Source organism: Protopterus annectens, chromosome 5.part1 (genome assembly GCF_019279795.1).
Source record: "Protopterus annectens isolate FY-2018-M chromosome 5.part1, PAN1.0, whole genome shotgun sequence".
In the NCBI taxonomy this organism is placed as follows: domain Eukaryota; kingdom Metazoa; phylum Chordata; order Ceratodontiformes; family Protopteridae; genus Protopterus; species Protopterus annectens.
Genome location: NC_056736.1, coordinates 260872879 through 260891757, shown reverse-complemented (window position 1 = coordinate 260891757; position 18879 = coordinate 260872879).

The window sequence follows — 18879 nt, the reverse complement described above, 5'->3', positions numbered from 1 at the left end:
TACCCAGGGGTGGCACTGCAACTGTGGTCCCACTTCACAAAGGCGGTGCCTCCACCGACCCTGGAAATTACCGCCCATTAGCCTGACAAGCCTTATCTGCAAAGCCATGGAGAGGATCATAATGGACCTCATAAATAAAGACATAGGGAATTTGCAGACTTTGGATCCAACCCAGTTTGGCTTTGTCAAAGGCAGATCATGCCTTTTAAACTTGGTTGACTTCTTGAAACAGTCACCAAAGCCATTGGCGAGGAAAGGCAGTCCATACAGCCTACCTCGATCTGGCTAAGGCCTTGATACAATACCCCACTCGGGTATCATTGAAAACTCATCAGCTTAAATGTTAACCCATACATCACAAGATGGGTTGCAAACTGGCTGAGTGACAGAACCCACAGGGTCAGAGTTGCTGGCGCCATGTCAGACTCAAAACCTGTCACAAGTGGTGTCCCACAGGGCTCAGTCCTGGGCCCACTCTTGTTTGGCATCTACTTTTCCAGTACAAGCAAACACAGGAGGGTTATGGCTGACAAAGTTTGCAGATGACTGCAAACTGGGCGCCATAGTAGAAAACACATCTGACACAGATATCCTTCAGAAGGGTCTCACAGAAACGGATAACTGGTGCCAGAGCCACGGCCTGAAGTTAAATGCCAAAAATGCATAGTCATACCCTTTGGGAAAAACAAGGTTACCCCTAGCTACCAAATAGGTGGCAATCCACTGAGCACAGAAGAAGTTATCAGGGACCTGGGGACCCAGGTTGATAGTAGTCTGTCATTCGACACCCATGTAGCTAAAGTAGTTAGGAAGACTTTCTACATTGCCCACCTTATCATGAAGGGATTCTCATCTAGATCAAGGGAGGTCATAGTCTCCCTTTACTCATCACTCATCAGACCAATGATTGAGTACAATGCCCCATTTGGGATGTATCTGACCCGACACCTGCAGCAGCTGGAGAGGCCACAAAGTTCCTCACCAAAAGGATAAAGGGTCTCAAAAATCTGTCCTATGCTGCCCGACTGAAAGAACTCCAGCTCTATTCAGTCTCAGAGGTGACCTTTGCCTAACATACAAGGCCATGTCAAACCCAGATTTGATGAATATGCTTCACCTCAAAAATCTAGATCCATCAGAGCCACAAGGCGGAGACTTAAACCTCGTCACGGCTATTAATAGGGCGTGCTGGAGGGATAGATTCATTACCCAAAGACTCCCTATGCTGTGGAACAAAATCCCGGTACATGTGAGGCAGAGCACCTCGCTGGCCTTGTTCAAGAGAAATCTTGACCAATGGATGGGAGATCGCAGATATACCCCAGGGATTACCTCAGTGTCACTGCTCGACAGAGGCACAGCAAAATAATGGGTATAGTTCCCCATACTAAAGGGGTGGCGTAAGCCACAAAACGATGGGCTAGGCTTGTAAATGCCCTCGGGCAGATAGCCTAGTATAAACCTATGAACCTATGAACCTATAAGGGTAACCAAGGCAATGGACAAGGGCAAAATAGTGCATGCTGCATATCTTGATCTGGCTAAGGCGTTTGATAAAATACCCCACTCAGGCATAGTTGACAAGCTCTCTGAACTAGGCAGAAACCTTTACATAATTCACTGGATGATTGGCTGGCTTGTAGACAGAACCCAAGAAGACAGGATCAGTGAGACCATCTCCACCAAGGGACCAGTTACCAATAGAGTACCCCAGGGTCTGTGCTGGGCCCACTCATCTACATCTCGGAAGTCAAAACTAACATTAAAGGCCTCTGGCTTACCAAGTTTACAAATGACTGTAAACTTGGAGCTATTATATATTCCGTCCAAGACACAAGCATCTTGCAAGTGGGTTTAGCACAGACAAATCACTAGTGTCAATGGCATGGCCTAAAACTCAATGCCAAAAAATGTTTTATAATGCTCTTTGGAAAAATGTTAATGTAAGTTAATTACTCCACTGATAAAATGCCCCCAAGAGTCGACCCAATAGTAAGGGATAGTAAGGGATCTGGGAACATATGTAGACCGCAGTCTAGACTTTGACCAACTTGTAGCTAAGATAATAAGAAAATCATTCTATGTTGCCCAACTTATAGGTAAGGGTATGGCATCCAGGTCTGAGGAAGTTATAGTACCACTCTACTTGGCCCCTATTTGACCTATCATTGAGTACACTGCCCCATTTGGCATGTATGTAACCATACACTTACAATAGCTGGAACACCCACAAAGGTTTCTCACCAGGAGAATCCAGGGCATGAATACCCAGTCCTACATCAATTGCTTAAAGGCTCTGTCTCTGTATTCAGGTTCCTACAGGCTGCTGAGAGAGAATCCTTGCCTAGCGCGGTTTTGCGCACTGAGCCGCATCGGGCAGCACCGCCTAAACAGGTTTAAACTATTCCAGACTCCACAAAGTCTGCTCTTCACTTTTTCCCTTAGAACTGTTCAAACTCCCAAGTAATCACTCTATTCTCTTTCTAAAGCCCTGCACTTGCTCAGCTCTTATAAGGAAACACTAACTAACTAAAGCACTACACCCTCCTTGGCTTCTCATAAGTATTAGGCTCCCGATTGGTCCTTCTTGATCAAGTGAAAAATCGGTTCCTTTCCCTAATCTGATCAGTAAAAAACAGTTCCCTATACTAATCTGGTATGTCCAAGGGTCAGTTTCAAGGTTACTCTCCAGTCCAGCTGGTGAATCTGGGAATTTTGAGGCAATCTTACAATTGCCTTATGTACACAGACAACCCTCTCCTCCTTCCAACAAACTCTAATACATGTGAGAGATGCAGATACACAGCCAAACTGGAGGCAGAGCTCTCTCAACCCAAGACTGGCACAGTCAGTCAGGAGGAAAAGGTAACCACCCACACCACAAATCCAGTCTCACACAGACCTATTGCATCTGCATACTCAACACATAAACTCACAAAAACATACTCAGAGGCTCTAAATAAAAATCTGTCTAAACAGCAAAGACCTCCTAAGCATATATCCAAGCAACAGCCACCCCTCAACAATACCCACGAATTACATGTCTCACAAAATCAGTGAGCTTCACAGTCACAGCCCTTAAGGCCAAACAACACACCAAATACACTTGTTATAGGGGACTCTATTGTCCAGCACACTGATGTCCCGCTCACCAGACTGTACAAGGAGAAGGTCACTGTAAGCTGCCTGTCGGGTGCCAGGATCCGCCACATAATGCAAACACTCAGGTTACTCCAAAGCAAGTACAAGTATGATTCTGTCATTGTCCATGCTGGTGTGAATGACCTGAGACGTACCTCCCTGGACTACATGAAAAGAGACATGGAGGAGCTCTCTGACCATGTAGCCCAGGCTGGTATGACCCTGACCTTGAGTAGCATCTTGCCCTCACCAAGAATGATGCCACAGTATAAAGACAAAATGATCAGTTTCAACAATTGTCTAAAGTATTGGTGTCATTCAAAGGGGATCCAGTGTCTGTCTGCCTGGGGTGACATGCTCGACAAGCAACGTTGCTTTGCTAGGGATGGCTTGCACCTGTCACCCTTTGGCTTTCGTATACTGGCCAAGGCTCTTGCCACCCCTATAGTGCCTTTTTTAGGCAAGGCTCAAAGGACAAACCCACCTCCATAGACAACCCAAGGATAAAAAAACTAAAGGTAATGCTACTCAATGTCAGAAGTCTAAACCTCAAGATGCATGCACTCGAGGCTCTCCACAGTATGGAGAAAATGGATGTCTGTGCAGTAACAGAAACCTGATTCAAGGCTCCTGAGAGCACCCCAGCACTACCAGGTTATAACTCATACCATGCGTTTCGGCCCCAAAACTCGGACCGAAGCACAAAAGGAGGGGAAGTATCTATATTCATCAAAGATACCTACACCTTCAGGTTAGTGGCACTGCATGAAGCATCGGAAACCATCCATGTGCAACTAACAGTGGGCAAAACTGCCTTTCAGTTTGTAGCCTGCTACAGAACACCCTCCCTATTACAGGAACCCCACTTGGCATTCCTGAGAACACTGGAGAATATGAAGGTCTCTCCAAACACTATGTTATTGGGTGACTTCAACTACCCAAGCACTGACTGGGAAAACTACTCAAGCCCAAACACCCTCGCCCAATGGTTCCTTGAATTTATAAACTCTAATGCAATGGAACAACTGGTCACCACTCTCATAAGAGGGAACAACATATTGGACTTGGGCATCACCAACATGGGGACTCTATGTTCCACACCAGAGGTAAACCCCTCATTGGTAAGATCAGACCATAAACAAATTTCCCTGGACATCCATATCCTGTCCCCACCCCAGCCAAGGAAATCACTGTAAAGAATTTCTCAAAAGCCAACTTTGCACTTCTCAAGTCTGAGGTGGAATCCTTCAAAGCCCCTGGGCCAGAGGATAATACAGCCCAATCCACAGAATCCTTTACAAATGCATTCTATGAGCACCTGCAGGAATGCATGGATCGTGCTATCCCAAATAAAACCAAGGCTCACTCCTCCAAAAACAGGAGACCGGTCTGGTGGACCCCGGCCATAAATAAGCTATACAACAGAAGGAGGAAGCTACTACATGACAGAGCAAAATCCCAAAAAGGGAAGGCATCTCTGATCAGTATTAGCAAGAAACTTCGATCCCTCATAAAATCATCAAAGGCCAGCTTCAAAAGAAAAATTGCCCTAGACACTAAAAATAATCACAAGGCCTTCTTTAGTTATGTCAGGAACATGGGCAGAAACTCCCAGATATGCTCTGAATTGCTGCATAATAGTACAAAATATACCAAACCTACAAACATAGCCAACATCCTGGCAGACAGATTCAGCGCAAACGTCTCCCCCCCTTCCCCCCCAAAGGTGCAAATGCCTATCCCAACTGAATGTAACCTCCCTGACATCACAGATGCACAGGTGAAAGCTGCCCTCTCCAAAGCAAAAAACACAGCATCTATGGGACCGGACGGTGTCCCAGGCTGTGTCTTACATGAGCTCCAAGAAGAACTGAACCCTCACATTAAGTCATTGTTCAAACTTAGCCTTACTACAGGATATGTACCCAAAGAATGGCGTACAGCTACAGTGGTCCCACTCCCCAAAGGTGGTGCCACAATGGACCCTGGAAACTATTGCCCCATAAGCCTGACTAGTCTGGTCTGTAAAGCTATGGAGCGTATTATGATGGAACTCATAAACAAAGACATTGGGAGCCTCCAGACCCTGGACCATACCTCTCAACCTGGAAACATCAGAAATCTGGACAAGGCCCATGAAAAATAGGTACAAATCTGTACGCTGATTAACATAAAATTTGCATACATGATTACACAACCCCGCCCACTCCAGCAGAATTATGGGATACCAAGTTTCAAATGCAAACTGAAGAACAGAACCAAAATAACACACCAGAGTCCCTCTGCGGCCATTCCAATGCCCCATTACCTGGCTTTGCATCAAATGTCAGTAATGGGTAAACTGAAATTAAAATCAACAGAAGTCAGAATGCGCAGATACAGCTCCACAGAATTAAGTTAGTTATTGACTGCAGATATTATGGCTTTGCCTCTCAATCTGTTGCAGCAAGAAATCTAGACAAATCCACAAATAATACAGGGGTCTAAGCAAAGGCTCAGAAATACAGTGACACTTAAATACTGTTCTTTCAAACAGACTGTGCTGTGGACAGAACAACAAATTTTCCATAGCATAGCATGACTTTTCTGAAGGATGAAGTCTGAAAATCAAATGCAACGTCTGCTGCCTGCCATTATTTTCTGACTGCAGTTCATTCCTCAAAGATCTGCCACTGATTTTCCTGAAAACTACAATTTTATGAGAAACTGACTCATAGCAAAAAGTCAAAAGCTTAATTTCTTTCTGTAGTTTCAAATATGCACAAGCACCAAAATTAAACATTTCCCCCAGACCCCCACTAATCCCTTCAGCAGTATGTTTGCAAGTATGCACAAGCACCAAAATTAAACATTTCCCCCAGACCCCCACTAATCCCTTCAGCAGTATGTTTGCAAGTATGCACAAGCACCAAAATGAAACATTTCCCCCAGACCCCCACTAATCCCTTCAGCAGTATGTTTGCAAGTATGCACAAGCACCAAAATGAAACATTTCCCCCAGACCCCCACTAATCCCTTCAGCAGTATGTTTGCAAGTATGCACAAGCACCAAAATTAAACATTTCCCCCAGACCCCCACTAATCCCTTCAGCAGTATGTTTGCAAGTATGCACAAGCACCAAAATTAAACATTTCCAGACCCCCACTAATCCCTTCAGCAGTATGTTTGCAAGTATGCACAAGCACCAAAATTAAACATTTCCCCCAGCCCCCCACTAATCCCTTCAGCAGTATGTTTGCAAGTATGCACAAGCACCAAAATGAAACATTTCCCCCAGGGATCCATCCACTCAGTAGTTTCAAGTATGCACAAGCACCAAATGAAACATTTCCCCCAGGGATCCATCCACTCAGTAGTTTCAAGTATGCACAAACACCAAAATGAAACATTTCCCCCATGGATCTGGAGGTGAAAATGAAAATGGAACAGAAAATGGCAGAGATGGAGGTTTTACAATCTTGCCCTGATTATTGGTAAGCAGTCCTAATAAAAGAGAATTTGCTGTCAACTGCAGGGCAAATTCACAGCTCAAAAGGTTTTTACACAGTATTGATGCAGAACTACTGGCAAACACAATGAATATATGAAAACCAGTCGGTTATTATGACCGATTAGCTTCCTCTCACTGAGCTGGGGCCCTGACAATTCTAATTTTACACTTAGCAAAGCGACCAGTATGCGAACATTCTATTTCCATTAATTCTGCTGTTACCCACTGTGCACCACATCTTTTTCATAACCTAGGGGAGCAAAAAAGGGATTTAAGGACCAATTTTTTTTTCCTTAGGGTAAAGCCTTTTTCACTTCATTTGTTTCATGAATAATGTAGTACAATGCTCAAAACCACAGGATATGAGAACTGTACCAAGTCTGCAGCATTCATCATGGTTAGTATATTAATAGACACAAGGAGGTACAGAAAATATGCAACTCTGGTACACATTCCAAAGAGGTTCTTTCAAATAAAATTACCAATCTAGGGAAGAGGAAACTCAGCACGACTGTCCTATGTATGAAACATCACTTTCAGCACAGAAAATACCAGACAAACCTTTTTTTTTTTTTTTTGTGGCAGAGTGCCTCTCATCTCTTTAAGAAAACCTTTGTTTTTATTTTTTGTGGCAGAGCTCAGAATATAATTACAATCACTTCATAAAGATGGTCTCAAAATTAGACAAAACACACACACATGCACTTAAAATAACCCGATCGTACAGACATGTAAATAACCTGATCATACACAGTCACACACTTAAAATAACCAGATCGTGCAGTCACACACTTAAAATTAACCAATCGTACACACAATTAAAATAACCTGATCATACACACACACTTAAACTGAAATGGCCAGCCCAGCACACAAGTTCAACAGATAAAATAAACTGCATTCAGCTCATATCAGCTGAAATGCCCCACAGAGATTAACATGCACTCGTACCATAACTGAAATGGCCCCCCATGTCCAACAGTAGCAAGTAAACTGTTGTGAAACGGCTCAGAGTAGATTAACATGCTGCAGCAGATAAAACTTGTATGCATAACATAACAGAAACGGCCAAAGTCTAACAGTACGGTAGCAAATAAACTGACTGAAGCACTGAACTAAAACTGCATTCAGCTCAAGTCAACTGAAACAGCCCACAGAGATTAATGCAGTTACAATAGCATACAAAACTTATACACACAACATAACTGAAATGGGCCAAGTCCAACAGTAGCAAGTAAACGGGCGCAGCAGTAAGTTGCCTGTGATTCACCTGCAGTGATCTTTAAAGAAGGTGAAACAAGTGCTTGAAATCGACCAGTTTGATCACTGTGCATAACATATATTAGTCGGCTCGGCTGCTCTGAAGCTGTCAAGAAGGAAAAATGGCTGGTAACCTTACCGTGAGTAGTGCTCCATTCCCCGGCCCGGCTGCCATTCTGTTCCTTTCCTCATGTTGTTGGGCTCGGTGCTGCCATTAATCCCTTCCTCATGTCATGTTGCTGCTGTCCGGTCCGTCACCGTGGGCTCGCTGCTGCCATTAATACTGGTGGACTCAGGACTCCTGTTCCCCACGCTGCTGCAATAATTCCTTCCCGCCGTTAAATTAACTGCCGGAAATGACGATGTGAACAACCAGCCAGCCGGAACTGATGATGCGAGCTCCTTGAGCTCAATTCCGACTGGCTGGTAGCCTGCCGGTGCTGACGTCATTGCGCACGTGATGACGTCAGCTCCGACAGCGCGAAAATTTTGAAAAAGCTAAGAAAAATCGGAAATGAAGGGGTGCCACTCGGGAATCATGGCACCCCTTCATCTGGACCCCAAAACTCGGGAAAAACCGAGTAATTCGGAACGGTTGGGAGGTCTGCCCTGGACCCTACCCAATTCGGCTTTGTTAAGGGTAGATCTTGCCTCTTAAACCTAGTTGATTTCTTTGAAACAGTTACCAAAGCCATAGATGAGGGTAAGGTAGTCCTCACAGCCTACCTGGAACTCGCAAAAGCCTTCGACACAATACCCCACCCGGGCATCATAAATAAGCTTACCAGCTTAAATATCAACCCCTATATCACAAGATGGGTTGCAAACTGGCTCAGAGATAGAACCCACATGGGGGGGATTACGGCCGTCAAAGTTCGCAGATGACTGCAAACTGGGGGCCATAATCGAATCTCCAGCTGACACAAGCATCCTCCAAAAGGGTCTCACAGAGACAGATGCTTGGTGCCAGAGCCACGGCCTCAAGCTAAATGCTAAAAAGTGCATAGTCATCCCCTTTGGGAAAAACAAGGTGCCCACAAATTACCACACAGATGGTAATCCATTAAGTACGGAAGAAGTAATTAGAGATTTGGGGACCAACGTAGATAGTAATCTCTCCTTTGATAATCACGTTGCCAAAGTGGTTAGAAAGACCTTCTATATAGCCCACCTTAACATAAAAGGGTTCGCATCTAGATCAAGAGAGGTCATTGTGCCCCCCTACTCGTCACTCATCAGGCCCATAATTGAATACAATGCCCCTTTTGGGATGTACCTTACCCGACACCTGCAGCAACTGGAGAGACCCCAAAAGTACCTCACCAAGAGGATCATGGGCTACAAGCAGATGTCCTATGCAGCTCGACTAAAGAAACTCCAGCTCTACTCAGTTGCTTACCGCCTACTCAGAAGCGATCTATGCCTGACGTACAAAGCCATGTCAAATCCAGAATTAATGGACATGCTCCACCTCAAAAAATCCAAGTCCCTTAGAGCTACATGCTCCAGGGACCTAAACCTCAGCACAAAAATAAATAGGACATGCTGGAGGGACAGATTCATTTCCCAGAGGCACCCCTCACTCTGGAATAGAATCCCAATTCATGTTAGACATAGCCCCTCGCTGACCCTCTTCAAGCGAAATCTGGACGCATGGATGGGAAATCGCAAATTAACCCCTGGGATCTCTTCTGTGTCCCTGCTAGACAGAGGCACAGTAAACTAATCTTAAAAGGGTACCTTCTGTGACCTACTTTACAGAGGCACAGTAGGCTAATCTAATAGGGAGGCGGAAGCCAATACACTCTGGCTAGGCTTATAAATGCCCTAGGGCAGATAGCCTAGTATCTACCTATAAACCTATGAACCTTACTGGGCTCCCTCAGATCCAGCCCTGATGGATCTGTTGCACATGTGCAAAACAAACAGTACCAGAAACACTAGATCCAAGGATATGAATTTCACTTGACATAATAGAACATGCTGGAGAGACAGATATTCGTCCCAAAGGATCCCTGCTGTATGGAATAGGCTCCCCATCCATGTAAAATAGAGTTTATCCCTGACCCTATTCAAACGAGCCCTTGACAATTGGACAGGAAATTGTAAATTCACCCCCCAGTCTGGCCCACATGACCTTAGGGACAGAGACAGTAACATTCCCCTATAAATCCTTAGCTACATGCCTACTAACATGACCCCCTGTAAAAAACATGGGTTCCTGGTTTGGCATGTATGGCTAGGCTTGAAAGAGCCCTAGTGGTCATTAACCTAGTAACAACCCATGAATCTTTGAACCTATAATGATTTTCCAGGAAACCACAAATTTTATAAGGAACAGACCAAAAATTTGAGACAAAAATCTGGACATTCTATAAAAGTCTGGACAGCTGAGAGGCATGGTAATCGCACACAAAGTCTTAATTATCATATTCACAAATACAGAGAAACTTATTATGCGAGATTCAAGCATGCACTTTACCAAACAAAACCATATTTTAATGGGGATTGCTTAGATATCATATAAAATGGTTTGGGTGAGGTTTTCCAATGATAGTAGCATATATAATAGTTTTGGTGGGATTCTATTATGAAGAAAGGCATATAGAGGCATACATTTTATGTAAATCCCACTGAAACTGTCAGTGCTTAATACAGGCTTTATTAATATAGGAATCCTGCAAGTAGTGGTACCCTACTGTGTCTTTGCATTATTTAGCTGTGGGATATAAAAGTGGAATACTTTTGCTGTTGTTGTGAATTTTCAGTATTAGGTCCATGTGGGGGTGTGCAGCCCTTACTACTTATCAGTGGAGACGTAATGCGAGTTAACTTAGTGTCTAATAAGTAAAGTTTACATATATGTGTATACTATATTATACATATATACATACATACATATATATATATATATATATATATATATATATATATTTATTTATTTATGGGTCTCATTCTCTTTATCGAAATTACACTTACCTGAATACCAAAATTCTGAAATGACTTCTTCAAAACACAAACTATTCGAAACCAAGGATTATCAATATTTTACTTAGGAAAAACAACCACTTGGCCATCAGGGCAAAAATAACACAATGGAACACATTTAAACCTATCTAAGTGAGAGGCTGTGTCCCCCACACCCCCCTAACTAAATATACCAACTCTAAGATCTCACTACACTGGGGAAAAGGTCAAGGTTCATCATGTTGGCCAAGTGGGTCTTTTCCCTATGTAAAGTATCAGTGATCTGAGATTTTGAATAGTTCGTGTTTTAAAGAAGTCGTCTCTGGATTTTGTTATTCGAGTAAGTGTAATTTCGATAAAGAAAAGCAGATCCATATATATATATATATATATATATATATATATATATATATATATATATAGATAGATAGATATAGATATAGATATAGATATATATATATATAGATATATACATATATATGGATTCACTTCAGATGATCGAGTTTCCGAAATCTCCAAATTCATATGGTACAAACCATATGTTCGAGTTTTCAGAAACTTGAACATCAGAAGTGAACATAAAAAAAAAAGCACATTTACAGACGTTTTTGCAGGGGGGGGGCAAGCCCCCCTGCACCCCCCCCCACACACCCCTACTGACATATACTAACTTCAAGATTGTGCAACAGTGGGGAAAAGGGAAATCTCCCTTTCCATGCTTCTGCAGACATTGCGGAATGGGAGATTTCCCTGTTCCCGGCTGAAGCACAAACTCAGAGTTTGTATATTTAAGTAGCAGGGGTGCAGAGGGCTTGCCCTCTTGCAGAATCCCTCACTTAAGGTATTCACACATTCACACAATTTATGTAACCCCCCCCCCTCAGATGTTCAAGTTTCTGAGAACTCAATCATATAGTCTCCACCATATGAGTTTCAAGATTTCGGAAACTCGATCATTTGACGATCATCTGAAGTGAACCCATATATATATATATATATATATGTATATATATATATATATATATATATATATATATATATATATAAATATATATATATATATATATATATATAAATACATATATATATATATATATATATATATATATATATATATATATATATATATATATATATATGTATATGTATAGGTCTACTTTGTTTGATAGAAAGCAGATTTCACTAAAACGCATTTGATCGAAGTCTCATTTCACTGAAATTCAATTTCCTGAGCACAATTCACTGAAAGCTCACTTCACTGAAAACTCATTTGACTGAAGCTCATTTAGTCTAAACAGGTATATGCCCTCTTCCCCACTGTAGTGTGACCCTAGAGTTAGTATATATATATTAAGGGTGTGTGTGGGGGGGCACAGCCCTCCCACATTGGGCGGTGTGGGGGTCGTAGCCCCCTACCTATTTGAAATGTTGTAAATCATAAACATGAACATTTACAAGTCAAATGAATAACTCTCTCCAGAAGATATTATATATCCAAACTATGTGGGGGGGTCACACCCCACCATTATGGGGGGGCCGTGCCCCCCACACCTCTCTTACTATATATACTAACTCCGGGGTCACACTACAGAGGGGAACAGGGCATATACCTTTCAACAAAATGAGTTTCAGTCAAATGAGTTTTCAGTGAAGTGAGCGTTCAGTGAATTGCTCTCAGGGAACTGAATTTCAGTGAAATGAGACTTCTATCAAATGAGTTTCAGTGAAATGTGCTTTCTATCAAATGAAGAAGACCCTGTATACATATATATATATATATATATATATATATATATATATATATATATATATATGTTCATAGGTGGTTACTAGGCTATTGATTTATAAGCCTAACCATGTGTACCCAATATAATGCTACAGAAACCCAATATAAAGAATCTTGCCTGGACTCGAGATGTTAGTTAGCAATGACTGCCTGTATCTATGAGGGTCATAGGTGAAACCCCCAGCAAGAATTTATGGTTTCCCATCCAATCATCCAGGCTATGCTTAAACAGGATCATAGAGGGGCTCTCTTTGATGTGAATTGGTAGTCTATTCCAGAGGAATGGCAACCTCTGGGAGGCATATCTCTCCAGCAGGTTCTATTTACATCACAGGCCAGATTACGGTCCGTGGAGCAGGTGATCCTTGTCCCATTTGACTTGCAGATGTGCAGCATTTCCATTAGGTTTGGATCTGAGATTGTTCTGTAGGCCAGGCACAAGTCTTCTCTAAGTAATCTGCACACTGCTGAGTACAATGACACTGACTTCAGTCTGTCAGTGTATGCCATGTGCTGGAGACCCTGAATTTTCTTGGTTAGAAATCTCTGAGGTCTCTCAAGTTGCTGCAGGTGCCTGATAAAGGACATACCAAAGGGAGAATTGTATTAAATTATTGGCCTGATGAGGGTCGAGTACAAGGTTGTTATGACCTCTTTCACTCTTGAGGCAATGCCTTTGCTAATGAGGTGTGCAATGTAGAATGCCTTCCTTGTCACGGTAGACACATGGTGGTCAAAGTTTAGGCTACTATCAACTTGCATTCCCAAGTCTCTCACTACTGAGTTGTTACTTAGGTTATTATTAATTATATGATAGTCTGCAGGGATATTGTTTTACCGAAGGGGATAATAATGCATTTTTTAGCATTGAGTTTGAGTCCATGGCTTTGGAATTAATCATTGGTTTCTGTAAGTCCCTCTTTATTTATTTATGTATTTGTCTTTTTTTAACCGGGTTAGTCTACTTGGCTGGGGGCTCATTTTCAGTGGAGACCCGAGGAGAAAAACTCCACAAACACATGATAAAAAGATGATGCCAAAAAATAATACACATATATCATAATAAAACCAAGCTACACTGCAAGTTTAAAAACATAAAAAAAGGGCAAGATAAAATGACATGTGAGTAACAACATTAATGCCTTGTAGATAATCACTAAGTATCAATAACACTCCACAAACACAAGATAAAAAAGATGATGCCAAAATATAATACTCATATATCATATCCATGCCAAGTTACATTGCAAGTTTAAGAGCATTAAAAAGGGCAAGATAAAGACACGTGAGTAACAACATTAATGCCTTGTAGAAATCATTAAAAGTATGCATTTTGTGCATGTACAACAACAGAATGATAGAGGTCGAGGTGGTGGAACAAAATGGAAGAAAAGTAAATAGACTGCAGAGAACAGTGAAGAATGATTGAAGAGACAGAGAATAGCAAAGAGTGGCAGTTGTGGCAGTTATAGTGGGTAGAGAGGAAGGAGACGTGGTAAAGTAAGATGGAGTGGAAAGAAGCAAGTGAGGAGGAAAGAGTTGGGGTGGCCAGGGAAATAAGAAGTAAAATAGGGGTGCAAAGTTGGGAGGAAAGTTTAGTTTTTAAGAGTGCTCAGTGGTGTAGCTATAGATCCATAGGCTGTAAGTATACATAATGTATTAAGGGAATAGTTCTGGTGTGGTAGTAGGAGATTAGGTGGGGTGGTGGCAGTTTCAGGAGGGAGAGATGGCTAGGTATTTTTTCAGTTCTTTTTTGAAGAAGAGCGAATCTTGGATATGTCATATGTTAGATTGGAGTTTGTTCCAGGTTTGAGATATGGAGCATTTATAAAGTAACCTGCCTATAGTTTTGTTGGACTTGTACATATTCAATAGTGCTTGGTCAGTGCTAGGGGGAGATTGTGCAGTTTTGTAGAGAAATAGGAGGGTGGACAGGTAGGGACAGGTTTCAGGTTTGTAGAAAAGAGAATGTGTAATTTGTAGTTGTGAAAGTTGGAGAAGTTGTGGGAACTCAAGCCACTGAAGTTTTTTTAGTGCATGGCAGTGATGGGATTTGTAGGAGAGATTACAGGCAAATCTGGCTATCTGGTTGTAAATTTGCTCTAGATTTCCTTGGATGTGTGTGAATACAGGGCAAGTATAGAGTAGGCAGGGAAGGAGATAGGCTTGGACAAGTGAGGTCGTAGCGGTGTTAGTTGAGAATTTTTTGTACCTATATAGCAAACCTAGCTTTTGATTTGTCTTTTTGATGGACTGTAAGATGTGATGGTCAAATTTCAGTTGGTCATCAATTGTGATTCCTAGAAGTTTTGTAGTGAAGTCTGCATAAGTATTGGTGTTGTCTAGAGAAGAGAGACTGAAAGACATTTTACGATGGGATAAAGATTTTGGGAGGAAAAGGAGTTTGGCTTTTTTTGGGTTAAGGATTAGTTGGTTGTCAATTAGCCAGTGTTTGATGATATTAAAGGAAGTCTGCATGAGAGAGTGTAGGTCAGTGGAGTTGTCATTGAAGGTGATAAGGGTAAAATCATCGGCGTATTGGATTAGTGAAGATGAAGTGCAGACAGAGTGAAGATTGTTAGTGAAAATATTAAAGAGAAGGGGGCCAAGGATGGATCCTTGCAGGACACCAGTTTGGATAGTTAAGAAGGGTGAGTAGGAAGTCTGCCATTTAACAGACTGTTGTCGGTTATTGAGATAGCTGGAGAACTAGAGGATAGTGCAGGTGGAGAGGTTTAGTTTGGACAGTTTAGAGAGAAGTTTAGGGTGGGAGATGGTGTCAAAAGCTTTAGAGAGGTTGAGGAAGACACATGATATGAGTTTATTGTTGTCCCTTGCTTCTGCTACAGTCTGGGTAAAAGAAGGGCTGTAGGTGTGCTGTGGTGAGGTCTAAATCCATGCTGAGAGGGGGTAAGGAGATTTTCATGAAGTAAATAGGACATAAGTTACCTATGAATGCATTTCTCAAGACTTTTTGAGAGAGGGGAGATGATGACTATTGGTCGGTAATTGGTAGGTTTAGTGAAGTTACCTCCCTTGTGAGGTGGAATAGTATAGAAGGATTTACAGATCTCAGGGACTGAGGGTTCTTTGGTAGAATGGTTATAAGAATTGAGATGGGATATGCTATAGAGTTGGCAGCAAGTTTAAGAAATTGTGGGAGTAGGTTGTCAAAAGAGGGTGAGCAAGGTTTTAGTTTCAGCAGAAGAAATTTTATATAGGCAGTGGAAACAAGTTTCAGGGAGAAGGCTGATTGGGGCTGGGTGGTCAAGGGGTTAAAGGTAGTTTTTGGCTGTTGTCGGGGAGGTTATTTTTCTGATAGAATCTATAAAGTAGTTACTTAGAAGAGTGGTGGCTTCAAGGTGGGTTTTGTCAGGGGAAGGGGTTCGGAGTAGAGGGTTTACCAGGATGGAGTATACTGTTTATAGTGTGCCAGAATTTTTTGGATTAGAAATCTGGGTGGATTGGGTTTCCTGACAGAATTTTGTTTTGTCCTGAATAATAATTTTTTTAGTGATGTTTCTGAGTTCTTTCCATTTAAAGAGGAGAGAAGGAGATTTTGACTTAGACCATTCTTTCCAGGTATTGTCTCTAAGTTTCATGATGGAAAGGTATCTTTGGAGAGCCGGGGACGGATTTGGTTTGATCCTAATTTTCCTAATAGGAGCTAGGTCATTTAGTATGTTTAGGAAAATGTTGTTAAATTCAAGAATGATATAATTTAGAGGAAGGTTATACAGGTGAGACCAGTTGATCAGGGAGAGTTGGTAGTTAAAAGATTCTGCATTGAATTTGGACAGATTACGGCACTGTCTATAGAAGTGGGTTTTAGGGGGTTGATAAGGTAGCCTTAGTATCAAGATAGGAAGGTGATCACTTATTGAATCTGATAAGGTGGTGGGATTGTGATACTGATTGGGGTTGGAAGTTAAGATCCAATCAAGTAAGGAGCTGGTGTTTTTGTATATGTGAGTGGGAGAAGAAATAAGTTAACTGAAGCCAAATACGTTAATAGAGGAACTTTGGGGTGGGGTGGGGGAGAGCTTATTCCAATCAATATTAACATCACCTAGTATAATTGTTTCATGTGATATATTTTGGGAGATCCAAGATAAGATATTTTCAAGGATCAGAATGTTGTTGCCAGGGAGTATGTAGATAGACACTATGGCCAGTTTTTTTATGAGGGTCATTTTATGAGGCTCTTGAAGTATATTGACATTGCTTGGGGATTCAAAGCTTGCACCTAATTTGCAGTTGTCTGCAAACTTAGCCAGCCACAGCCCCTCTGTTTTGGCCTGATCTTCTGAGAAGTATATTCCAAACAATAGGGGGCCAGCACTGACCCCTGTAAAACTCTACTGCTGACAGGCCTGCTGGTTGAGGTGAAGTCCCCAACTTTGACTGAGTGTGATCTTTCCCTGAGCCATTTAGCAACCCACCTGACAATATAAGGGTTGATATTCAACTGGGAGATTTTTATCAATGATGCCCGAATGTGTGATTGTTTTGAAGGCCTTGGCTAAGTAAAGGTAGGTTGTATGTACAGATTTGCCTTCATCTATAGCACTGGTGATGTTTTCAAAGAAGTCCACCAGGTTTAATAGGCATGATTTGCCATTGACAAAACCAAACTGTGTCAGATCAAGGGTTTGGAGATTACCTATATCCTTATTTATAAGGTCCATAATGATTCATTCTATGGCCTTACAGATAAAGCTTGTTAAGCTTATGGGTCTGTAGTTCCTAGGGTCTGTTGCTGTACCTCCTTTATGAAGGGAAATGACAGTTGCTGTTTTCCATTCAGCAGAGACAAAACTAGTACTCAGCCTGTGGTTGAAGAGAGTGCCTAATGGAGTTGCTAACCCATGTTTTAGACAATTTAAAATACAACCTGGGATGCCATCTGGTCCCAAAGAGGCTGTGTTTTTGGCCTTAGAGAGAACATTAATGACTTGCTCTTTGGAGATACAAGCTGGGGAGATGTAGAGAATGTAGAGGGTTTGTGGAATGTTGGGAGGGGACAGGGGAGTAAAATTTTTGACAAACATGTCAGCTAATAGGTTAGCTATTTTTTGTAGGCTCAGTGTGTGTGTGATGCCATCCACAGCTAGTTCAGCACACGTCTGGGTCCTACCTTTTAGGTTACGGATATAGCTGAAGAATGCTTTATGGTCATATTAGCTATGGTTGCTAAATTTTTTTCAAAGTTGCCCTTAAAGGAGTTTACAAGTTGTCTTATTTGTTTGTTCAAACAGAGGAGGGTGTTCTTCCAGCACTGGGACCTCTCTTTTTTATTCTTAGACAGCAACTTCTTCTTCTTCTTCTTGTATAACTTATTAATGATAGATGTCCATCAGGGAATCTTATTTTTTTCTTGAGGATCTTGTTTTGATCCTGTCAGGTACAGCTGTGTCAATACATTTGTTTAAGTGTTTGCACGGGGCATTTGTTTATACCTTAGTATAGTTGTCAATGCCACCTGTGAGAACAGGAGCTTGGAAGTTACTTATGCCATCCCTTAAGAGGGTATAATTAGCTTTGGTGACATTTTTTAGCTTGATTTCACCTAAGAGGGGTTCAGGTGTTATAGCTACTTCAAATGTGACTGATTTGTGATCAGATTTAATCAGTGAGGGTCCTATACTTGTGGTGGTGCAAAGGTCACCCGTGTTGGTGAGGACCAGGTCAAGAATATTTGAGCCCCTTCCAGGGCATTAGTGTAAACAAAGTTCAGGAACCTTTGTGCGAGCATGTTGGTACTCATGTATGTTTCCCAGTCAATGGAGGGATAGTTAAAATCGCCCATGACTAGAGTGTTTGGTTGTAATTTGATTGACTCAAGTAGGTCCAAATAAGCAGCATGGGTATCTTGGTTCACTGAAGGAGGCCTATAGCTAATGATGACTTGAAGGGGGGTCTTACCCACAGTTAGTTGAACTTGGAGTAACTCCATGGAGTTTTCCTGTCTAACAAGTCTAGAGGTGTATTTATCTTTGATGAAGATAGATACTCCTCCTCCTTTGGTTCTCACACAATCATTTTGCAGTCTGAAAGTGTGGAAGGCATTGTAGCCTTGCAGGGCTGGGGTATTCTCTGCGGCCCTGAACCAAGTATCTGTGACTGCATAGAAATCAACATCCTCCAGGGAGAGGAGTGCTTCCAGAGAGTGCAGTTTCTGATTTAAACTCCTAGTGTTTAGCAATATAACCCTTACTTTATTTGTGAGTGATA